At 37.2% G+C, this 11,618-nt stretch overlaps 2 long non-coding RNA genes across 8 annotated transcripts; one reads left to right on the forward strand and one right to left on the reverse strand.

Annotated features, from left to right (window-relative positions):
• Positions 1–3,131: 3,131 nt before the first annotated feature.
• Positions 3,132–3,664, forward strand: LOC124195575. Its single transcript, XR_006875290.1, has 3 exons — positions 3,132–3,316; positions 3,387–3,425; positions 3,497–3,664. It is a non-coding gene; the product is annotated as an uncharacterized LOC124195575 (long non-coding RNA).
• On the reverse strand, positions 3,656–10,632 carry LOC124195569. Of its 7 annotated transcripts, none has more exons than XR_006875276.1 (8): positions 7,911–10,626; positions 7,640–7,842; positions 7,463–7,578; positions 7,278–7,392; positions 7,010–7,180; positions 6,733–6,926; positions 6,470–6,587; positions 3,656–4,156 (listed from the first exon to the last, which is right to left on the reverse strand). It is a non-coding gene; the product is annotated as an uncharacterized LOC124195569 (long non-coding RNA). The 7 variants fall into 7 exon arrangements; XR_006875281.1 differs by lacking the exon at positions 3,656–4,156 and adding an exon at positions 6,147–6,396 and having other exon boundaries at positions 7,911–10,632; XR_006875280.1 differs by lacking the exon at positions 3,656–4,156 and adding an exon at positions 6,326–6,339.
• Between the last annotated feature and the right edge of the window lie 986 nt (positions 10,633–11,618).

Raw genomic sequence — 11,618 nt, forward strand, 5'->3', positions numbered from 1 at the left:
TCAGTCAAAATGTCGATCTGGTCGATAATCAACCATTCGACTCCACCAGTCCATTCGTTTCCGATATAGTAGTCCAGCTTCACATGATGTTCCAAGGAATATTCCATTACGGTCATAATATTGGCGAAGGTGAACTCTTCTCTGTCGGAGCTCGGCAGGTCCATGAGCTCGATGAAACTTCCAACCATGATTTTAATTACTTTGGTGATCATACTGTTGACAAATGGATCGTCCCATTCTTTTTCGAGTCCTTGGAACTGACCCATCATGTACATGCCGATGCTGATGGCTCGATTGAACTGCCTTTCATGGTGGAATGCACCGGCGTATTCGCACATGTGGGCGAGGATATATTTATGTTGCTCAGGATCGGATTGATGCAGCATCCTCTGACTGACTAACAAGGCCTGAGTGTCGAGATTCATTTCAGGGACGACAAAGTTAAGCTGTGCTTCCAGTTGGTCGAGGTGTTCCAGAGTCGTGAATTCGGAAGTGAAGCCCATCGCCTTGGCAAAAAGATACGAGGACTGAGGGGGAATTACTTTGGGGATCACCGGTTCTCCATCGACGGTCGAATGACGAAGTCTCATGGCTTCTTTCCAGATGAAAATGGCGTACTTCGAGGAATCCCTGTTGTAGAAAACGTAGGCGGCTCCCATCAATTCCAGCACTTCGATTTTATCCTCTCGACTGATCGAACTCGACTTGATTCCCTCCATGTCGGCGATGACCTTATCCAACTGTCCGTGTTGGATGGTGATAAACTGAGATATTATGCCCAGCTGGCGACTTATGATGGCTGCGCACAAAGGTGAGACATTGCAATACTTTGTTCCATTCCACTCAAATGTCCCGTGACATCCCGTAACATCGACTCCGAAATTGGCTATCAGAAATGCGACGACTTTATAACACTCGTGCCGAATTGCGGTCATCATCATGGGGGAAGTTCCATGCTCGTCGACTGACGTGGCTAGTACTTTTGTGATTTCTGGTCCTTGAGTGGCAAGTATTTCCTCCAATTCAGTTATCGATTCCGATATCACTGCTGCAAGAAAGATGAATTGCAAAACTCTCCAATCATCATCTGATGTGTCCATTTTGATTTTCAAGTAGGTTTCGAACTAGTTCGAAAAAGTTCTGTTGAAACATTTGTAAAGGTTTAATACTTTCACAAATATTTAGGAACTCTACACTTCTAATAATTAAAAGTGAAATGCCAGTAGGCGATTTCCCACATGTAGAATAGTGTATTATTGGTTTTTAAGGAAGTGTGAACATACCCAAATGACAACGGAAGAAGAGCAATCAACAGCAACTCGTTTCTTGAATGAGACTACAACAACAAATGGCACAACTAACTGATGACAGGTGCGGAAATATAATAATACTTGGGTCACGTACTTTGAATCGTATATCCTTTATACGTGACATTAAACGTTCATAAAGGCACGTTTAGGACACCCACAACGCTCACAAATATGAGTCAGAATGACATCATTAATCAATTAACAATTGGGTGCAACGTGATCCGTTACATCACTCCCGGCCCCGTTGAATTACGCCCCGTAATTCCATGTCGGAAGCAGGTTGCGCGTGTGAACGAGATTTCGAAGAACGGCAATTCTACTTAAACAAACTACAACACCCACCAGCAGCAATACAAACACGTAGAATAATCAACATTGCAACAATTATAGTGACAAGAATAAAATATAATTAAAATTTTTGAATCCACTTCGGATACTCCGGGATGTCTTGCGCCTCTATCAAGACGTTATTCGTCCGTGGCACATGGGACGAGCTGAAATTCCCGGACGAATGATCGTCCAGTAGCAAGGATCGAACAGCACTAGCTCCCATCCATCCCGATTGTTAGTAAAGTTTTTATATTTTGATTGTGGCCCGCAAGCCGACAGGTCAACACTGAAATCGAATTCCTTTGCTTTTGCACGAAAGGGCTAAAACGGAACCACTTTTTTTGTAGCAACAGGGTTTCATTAGTCTTCCAATATGCGGTTAATTTAGTACATTTTGGTAGGCGAACCATTGACGCGGCCAGCCACCCGTTGTACTACGGGGTTGAAATTAACCCTTCGTGCATCGCTTTTCGCGAATAGCACCGCAAAGTTTCAATCACTTACACTGGATCATTAGAAAAATCGATCAGCTGATCTTTAAAACTGCATGTTTGCAATAACGTCGTTGTTCTGAACTGGTTTCAACAGTTGGAGAGATTTGAAGAAAGTACTAGAAGAATTTCTTTTTCCACAAGTAGGCACATCACAACCAACTTATGCTGACCGATCACTCTTTAGCCGAAAAACGAACAGTAATGTGTTTTGGTTGTTTCCAGCGTGCACATAAAATATAGTAGAACTTAAACCTGTTCTCTGCAAAAATTTAGGACGGGAGATCCCTGTTCGTAGAGGCTCACTGCAATTACACACAGTGACCTCAAAAATTTCCGGAACGATGACTTGGAGTCGAGGAAGCAGCATGACTTGTAGCATAAGTATTCTCACACAATAATCAATGATACAACATGAACGAAAACAAAACAATAAACAGCAGGAAAAGAAAATGAAAACAAAACAATGAATTGAAATTGGAAAAAAAAGATAAACAGAAAAACAATAAGTGGAGACGGACAAATAAAACGAAAAAGATAAGAAAAAATCGAGGTAAATGGACAAGAACTTGGAAGTAGGCCTAAAGAAGAAACTCATGAAAAACGAACATGCAAAACGAAAAAATTTAGAATAACTAAAAATAACAACAAAAAAAACGAAAAAAAAAATAACTGTAAAAAAAATAATGGAGGAGCGAAAAAATTTCCAAAGAGAGACTAAGATCAAAACACATAAAACAAATAACTTGGGTTAGATTAGGTTGCAATTGAAAGGCTGGAAAATAAAATAAAAACTAAAATAAGATAAATAGCATAGAAATAGTAATAAAAATGGGGAAAAGACGGAGAAGAAAAGAAAATGGGAGAAAAAAAGTGAAGTATTTTTATAATTAAACGAAGGAAAACAATGAAATAGAAAAGATAACATAAAATTGACAAGAACAGGAAATATATTTGAGAAAATAGTGTAAAAATAAATGAGAAAAGGACCTTGCAATAGACCTCTTGCACCGTGCGGATAGAAGGATTCGTGTAGTCCGACAATGCTGCAATCCGCCATCTTAATAAAACCACACCCTTTTTTTACACGGGCTCTTATGGAAGTATTTTTTCAAAGTGCTTTTTCTCTTAGCTGGATAACAACTTCGACCAAAGAAAAATAAAGAAAAATACTACATCATTCAGGTAATCCGTAGCATGTAAGTTTTCCACTATTGAAGTAGTGGAAGTCATAATAATTAAATGTTTTGTACAGGGCATATGGGCATTGTTTACATATGTAGGACCCAAACATGTATAGTTTACTTATAATTTTTAACATTTTCCCACTGAAAACTTGGTAATTGATTTTTCCTTATTATTTAGATTGTCATTTGTGACGAGGTATTGGTGGAAAATGCTGTAATCCATCTATTCGACCTCTAAAGAAGAACTGATGGTGTTTTTTAAAGCATTCTTCTATGGCATTCCAAGTTGTATATGTATTGTTTGGATAGTTTATTCATACATAGATTTTTTTGGTGTTTCAAATGATTTGTATTTGTTAGCATTATTATTCAAAAATAGAGAATATGGATTAATACAAAATAAACAATTAGGATGCTTCATCATCGTTGAGAACCTTGAACCTTGGACAGTTGAAATGAGTAAGTGAAATTGTTTGCATCTTTGTTCTAATTTAGCTCTTTTTTCTCCCATTTCTGACATTCACATTCTGAGGCTTCCAGTTCCTGTCGCAATAGTGATAATTTGTCTTGGTTGCTCTTTCGATCACGCTGTGTTTGAATAATGACAGCCAAAGCATCAGATTCCATTTTATTCCTACGAATCTGTCTTGCTTCTTGTAACTCCTTCTTTGTTGCTTCAATGTCTTTTTGAGCTAAAACGATTACTTCTGCAATCTGGTTGTAAAGGTCATGATAGTGATAATCCTCTGCAGTGTTCATTTTACAGCACCTCAAGGCTTTTGTGGCAGCAAATTTACATTGGGCCATTTGACCGATCATTCTGGCATAAGATGCATGTCTGTAAAACATAAAAATACATCACATAAGCAAGTATAGGAGAAATTTTACACAAAGTATAAATTACGTTTTAAATTACCAACTTCGAAAGATAGCGTTCTTTTGCCTCGGTTGGCAAACTATCAGAATAGTTGGAGAGGTCGAATAATTGGATGCATTTTTTTGCAGTTTTTTCTGCCATCATTTTTGTGATTTCAAGACTTTACGGTCACACCACAGGCTTAAAACTCAACACCAAAATGAAAACTAAGTCTCAAAAGATTGAGGGGACTGTCCTCTATTACCTAGGTTTCAAATATTCAAACACCAAAATAAATTTCAAAAGTTATGAGCATTTGAAGTTTTTTCTGCCATCATTTTTGTGATTTCAAGACTTTACGGTCACACCACAGGCTTAAAACTCAACACCAAAATGAAAACTCAGTCTCAAAAGATTGAGGGGACTGTCTTCTATTACCTAGGTTTCAAATATTCAAACACCAAAATAAATTTCAAAAGTTATGAGCATTTGAAGTTTTTTCTGCCATCATTTTTGTGATTTCAAGACTTTACGGTCACACCACAGGCTTAAAACTCAACACCAAAATAAAAACTAAGTCTCAAAAGATTGAGGGGACTGTCCTCTATTACCTAGGCTTCAAATATTCAAACACCAAAATAAATTTCAAAAGTTATGAGCATTTGAAGTTTTTTCTGCCATCATTTTTGTGATTTCAAGACTTTACGGTCACACCACAGGCTTAAACTCAACACCAAAATGAAAACTAAGTCTCAAAAGATTGAGGGGACTGTCCTCTATTACCTAGGTTTCAAATATTCAAACACCAAAATAAATTTCAAAAGTTATGAGCATTTGAAGTTTTTTCTGCCATCATTTTTGTGATTTCAAGACTTTACGGTCACACCACAGGCTTAAAACTCAACACCAAAATGAAAACTAAGTCTCAAAAGATTGAGGGGACTGTCCTCTATTACCTAGGTTTCAAATATTCAAACACCAAAATAAATTTCAAAAGTTATGAGCATTTGAAGTTTTTTCTACCATCATTTTTGTGATTTCAAGACTTTACGGTCACACCACAGGCTTAACTCAACACCAAAATGAAAACTAAGTCTCAAAAGATTGAGGGGACTGTCCTCTATTACCTAGGTTTCAAATATTCAAACACCAAAATAAATTTCAAAAGTTATGAGCATTTGAAGTTTTTTCTGCCATCATTTTTGTGATTTCAAGACTTTACGGTCACACAAGAGGCTTAAAACTCAAGACCAAAATGAAAACTAAGTCTCAAAAGATTGAAGGGACTGTCCTCTATTACCTAGGTTTCAAATATTCAAACACCAAAATAAATTTCAAAAGTTATGAGCATTTGAAGTGTTTTCTGCCATCATTTTTGTGAATTCAAGACTTTACGGTCACACCACAGGCTTAAAACTCAACACCAAAATAAAAACTAAGTCTCAAAAGATTGAGGGGACTGTCTTCTATTACCTAGGTTTCAAATATTCAAACACCAAAATAAATTTCAAAAGTTATGAGCATTTGAAGTTTTTTCTGCCATCATTTTTGTGATTTCAAGACTTTACGGTCACACCACAGGCTTAAAACTCAACACCAAAATGAAAACTCAGTCTCAAAAGATTGAGGGGACTGTCTTCTATTACCTAGGTTTCAAATCTTCAAACACCAAAATAAATTTCAAAAGTTATGCGCATTTGAAGTTTTTTCTGCCATCATTTTTGTGATTTCAAGACTTTACGGTCACACCACAGGCTTAAAACTCAACACCAAAATAAAAACTAAGTCTCAAAAGATTGAAGGGATTGTCCTCTATTACCTAGGTTTCAAATATTCAAACACCAAAATAAATTTCAAAAGTTATGAGCATTTGAAGTTTTTTCTGCCATCATTTTTGTGATTTCAAGACTTTAAGGTCACACCACAGGCTTAAAACTCAACACCAAAATGAAAACTAAGTCTCAAAAGATTGAGGGGACTGTCCTCTATTACCTAGGTTTCAAATATTCAAACACCAAAATAAATTTCAAAAGTTATCAGCATTTGAAGTTTTTTCTGCCATCATTTTTGTGATTTCAAGACTTTACGGTCACACCACAGGCTTAAAACTCAACACCAAAATGAAAACTCAGTCTCAAAAGATTGAGTGCACTGTCCTCTATTACCTAGGTTTCAAATATTCAAACACCAAAATAAATTTCAGCCTCACCAGTTGACTCACACTAGAAGGTATTGGAACAATTAAGAAGAAAATAAGCAAACACGAAAAAGAAATTTCTAAAAAGGAGAACTCACGATTAAATGTAACTAGGGCGACCAAGGTCGGTGTTGTCAGAGATGGCGGGACCATGATTGGACTAAATTCGATCGACAATATCCTTCGCTTAGTGGCACCGCCGTCACGGTTTAATCGCTAAAGTTTTATTAATTTAAAGGTTATAAAAGATTCACAAGCTAATGTTTTTATATCATTGAGAGAATGTCGATATTTTTGGCCGGATTTCAAAATATATTATTCAAACATGATTAAGGCGCAGGGAATTGGGTGGTCGAAATACCTAAACGGTGATGGGTCGATTGCCAGAATTTATCACAAAACTTTTAAGCGTTTTGTGAGGATCGTTGACATCGACTACTCCAAAGTCAAGGTAGGTACTGCTGAGGGCAAAAACGTAACGGCTGACTAGTCACTTCCAGACTGATGGGCAACATCAGTGAGCCGTGAGTATGAGCTGTATAGTTGGTTCGTATCCTACGCAAATATATCCAATATATTTAGACAAGTGTACCACTGTGCCTACATCAATACAATATGCCTATTCGCTTGACATCTACCTTACGAAAGCAGGGACGTTAAGCACTCTCATGGCCACAAAGTTGACTTTGGCAATAGCCTTATTTTAATGTGGTGGGATGAGCCACCAGTCGAGCGATTCGTTTTCTTGCTCTCCCCACAATCGGTATTTCCAGATGGATGTCTCAGCTACTGCCAAACATTTCTAGAACCTAAAAATGTCATCCCATTAGTTGCATTGCACGCGCTACTGTGATTTATATCATTGAGACATCAAAGAAATGCTAATTACGACTATTCTACACAAACCTGTAGTGCGGATGCAAACGAGATGAATTAGTGGGGAAAAAGTTGTATTGCCCGCAGTGCGTACGTTCACGAATGGCTTAGCAAAAAAAAGATTGGGAAGACTACGGGCTTGTATCTATAAAAACAAGAAATTATCAAATGAAACAGGTTTTGATGAGTCTTCTCCATGGCTAAATTAAAGTTACTCGATAGGGGAATGAACCCCTGGTGGTGTGGATGTACAAGGTGTCTTTCACATATCCCCCCTCTCTTCTAAGGAAAACTACTTCAAAATAAATATTTTTCGATGACTGTCAAGTACCTGAAATATGATTCAAAAATTAAAATATGGTCTGCTTCACAGGATGTTGATTGAAACTTACGTTATCCTCCACAAATGAACAGTGGAAATGAAGAGATTAACCAGAGATTTAAAGGATGTTGATGGGCTTTTCGTTAATTCTGTTGTTGTTGGGATTAATGGTTCGCATGAGCAAACGATAAATTGCTATGAATACCAGTCTCCAAAATCAAGAAGCGGAGGATTAAACAACAGACTTCCATGACTATCTGTTATTAAATTGCTCTGTAAACAAATAAAAACAGACCAATAAAAAAAATTTCTTGAATTCTGGGAATTATTTGATAAATCACCTGTTACTCTTAGGAGACAGAATCTTTTCTTAGATAGGGAGACGAAATCTTTTCTTAAATTGGGTGACGTTACATGTTATAGCTACACAACATTATATGACAAATTAAATAACCTAGATTGACAGTTGAGCCTGACGTTCCACAAGCAGACGGGCGAGAGCTGTCGTCTACTAGTCAACAATAAACTAAAAGTCAATCTGGGTGTGTTTTTCTTTCGCAGATATCTCGAGAATAAGAAAAACCACAACGCAAATTTAGTCTTTTCGGTTAAATGGAAAGTTCTTCTTTCCATTAGAACTGATTGGACCCTTTAATCTTGTGGAATCGTATGTGCAATCTATTTTTGAAGTTTTCCCTCTTTCTACCCCTTTTTGCTTCCAATCTCCCGTTTATTTTGTTAATTGTTGTAAAATTTAATCATAGTATATGTAAAAAGTCATTCTACTTGGAATGAGATAGGTCGTGTCGTGATCGGTGGATAACGAGAGCGTGAAAGTATGAAAAACCATTTTCGTCGCCCCCCGCCCAATTCCCCAGGGACCTCTTAAGGTTAATAGTATTTGGAGGACTGTCTGAACCTTTTTTCTCTAAATTTCTCGGCCAAAAAGGCGGTAAGCCTTCCCTTCTCAGGGAAATTGGATTTATGGGGCTGCTTATAGTCTTGGAGGTGTTTTTCTCTTCTTCGGTTTCTATTGGATCTCATTTTCTAACATTTTCTCTCTCGCTTGAATATCATCAAATGACAAATAATGACCTCCTGAAAAGAAGAAATGAAAGGGACTTTTTTTAACTCTTTTTCATTTTTGTTTTGTCCCCCTTTTTTATTTCGCTCTGATATTACTGCAATTGTTGTCGATTTTCATTTCTAAGTGCTTTAACGGTTTAACCCCCTCTTGAAAGGGAGGTGAACTTCTGCCGACAAGATGTTATATCCTCCTCCCTTTTTTTATAGTCATCCGTGAAAGTTTCTTTATAGTGGAGTCAAGATAATTTTTGACCGTGAACAAATTGCAACACAGAATTTTTTTCATGAGCTTTGTTTTTACTATGATTTTATATTTCTTGTAAAAACCCTCATCAAAAATAATTATTTTTGCTATAACAAAAATATAAAACAAAATGTAAACATTAGAAAATGTGTTATAATTGTGCTAAGAAATAGAAATAAATTTTTTTTGACAGCTAATAAATGTTCCCCGTCTTTTTATTTATCAGGGTTCAAATTTTGAATCTTCTAGCTTTAACGATTTTTTAGTAATTAAATATACTATGAGGGACTATGCCTCAATTTTTATAAAATCACCAAAAGGAGTTTACAAGGGACCTTATGTCGGATAGTCCCTCCGTAAACTCATTATATCTAGTCATGTAGTTGTCCTAAAATTTTGATCTTTTGTACATTTTTAGTTAAGATAAAAATTTTCCTAACTGTAAAAGTCGTTTTTAAAAATATTTAATAGCTCTTTAGTTATTTAATGAGAAAGTTCACAGAAAAAAATTATTTGCCGCTATGGTTCATAAAAGAGCCGCCGCATACAGGTGCCGTTTCGTTTCGTTTCACGTTTCGTAAAAACGCCATCTGTATCTGGTAGCACAAATTCCCCGTGACCCGCTTGGTCCCGATCAGCCATGTTAATCGTTTACTGTAGCAAAGGAAATTTGACAAATATTCGCCACCAATTCCAATCCCAACTAATAGTCGAAAATAGGGAGGGAGCTACTCGCAATTAATAAGTTTTGTGGTGGGTATTCAACAAGTGGCCATCAACAAGAAAAGAGTCCAAGACTCACAAACAAACAGGAGCCAATGCTCTCTCACTCTCAATCAAAACGGCTATCAAGCCTCAAGTACCTGTAAGAAAAAGTCTATGAGGGTTAGGGAACACAACTTACCAGCCCTTGGGTCTGGATCACAAACAAATCAAAACGGGATTATCCAAAAACCCAAAAGCCAATAATCTTCAACTCAAATCTAAATAAAAAGCAAAAGAGAATTAATAAACAAATATCAAAAAAAGTTATGAATCAAAAATTCTCCGCTCGCCACACAAGACCAACGTCGGCAAGACGTAAATGGAAAAAATGTTGGATGGCTCATCTCCGTTGGATGACTCAGCACCCACGCCACGCCAACGTACTCAACGTCGATACTACGTCGATTCCAAATTCCAATCAATAAAAATTTCCACGATGATAAACCTACAAAATAAAAAAGAAACAGATAATCGTGTCACACAAACAATTTGGAACGATACGTGACCACAAAAAGAAGCGAAGCGTTGATGTTGAACGGGCGAACGATGCAACGTAACATAAACGTTGACTATGGGACGCCTCAATCTTCCAACACAAATTTGTCCAAGGTTTGTTTCACACACACAAAATCAAAATGTAAATTGTTCTCAATCAACGAGTGTAACTGTACCCTGCATCTCCACCATTGTCACGGGCAATCTAGTTAGTTCACTCGTTGATGAAAACCACTTGTAAAAAGCACCGTAATGCTGGCCAACGACACGGTACAGAACAAGACGGTGGCCTTCACCATTGGCTAACTACACTATTTGTCTTAAACACTACACTAACCTAACCAATGGTGCCCTAATGGAACTAACACATTCACACACAAGCTAGAACTAACACGCACACAAGCAAGAGATTAACATACACACAGGAAAAGAGAGAACTAGCATCCACTCAGCGTGCTCAGCAGACGAGAAGTGAAGAAAGATCTGGACTAAATCTAAGGACGCCAAGCGACACAAGGCCATCTAGCGCCCATCTGGTAAGCAAAAGTAAGTCGAACAGAACGGAACGTGACAATATATTGTCTACAATCAACCAACTAACCGTGTGCTTATGCAGTATCTAATTACTATCAGTGACAAATTAGTCCTTCAATTTAAGCTTGTAAATGCTGGATTCTCAATTAAGAAATGGTAAGAAAAGCACGACAGGAAAAGATACCTTTATTTGTCAATTTGCCCTGCATCTGTGTTAACCAAAACAAGAAAATATTTAGTCGAGAAAGAAAGGAAGAAGAAACGTCGGAACTCTTTATGAGCTGAAATAGGAAAAATCAAAATTGAATGGGCGTTGTCATCCCATTCAAATGGGCGCAGCTCCAGCATTGGCCGGAGGAGGAGTAGTCATCCTCTGTCGCTGGGACGAATAACGTGACCTCGAGGCTCCTCAAACGACTTCGATGATCCATGCGCAAGTCCTGGGAAGCACCGGGTTTTTTTTACCGGTTTTAACCAGGGCTGATTGCTGAAATCAAAAGTCATCTTATTACAAGTGGCAACAGAGCTTAATTACAGACTTCTCCTTTTTCTCATGTTTTGATCATTGGCATGCAAGTGCATGCCAGGTTATGTCGTAATAAGGTGAATAATAACAATGCAATTAATTTTACTCTTGCGTCTTATTAGTTCAATTGATATCTACACCTACATTGATTAATTCGCCGTAAATAATTTCATGTAAACGACGACAATGAACTGAAAAGGTATCTGTATTTTAAATCAACTCGGTACAAACTCTCAGAACGTCGATGTTAAATACGAGCAAGAAACATACAATTAGTAGTTTTTCTGGAAGATATACTCAACTATTTATACGTTCGAAAACATTTCATTTGGAATCTAAAGCAAGCATGTAATTACAAGATTCCTTCGGTTATGTCCTTCAGGAATTTTTTTAAACGTT

Source organism: Daphnia pulex, chromosome 6, assembly GCF_021134715.1.
Source record: "Daphnia pulex isolate KAP4 chromosome 6, ASM2113471v1".
NCBI lineage: Eukaryota > Metazoa > Arthropoda > Branchiopoda > Diplostraca > Daphniidae > Daphnia > Daphnia pulex.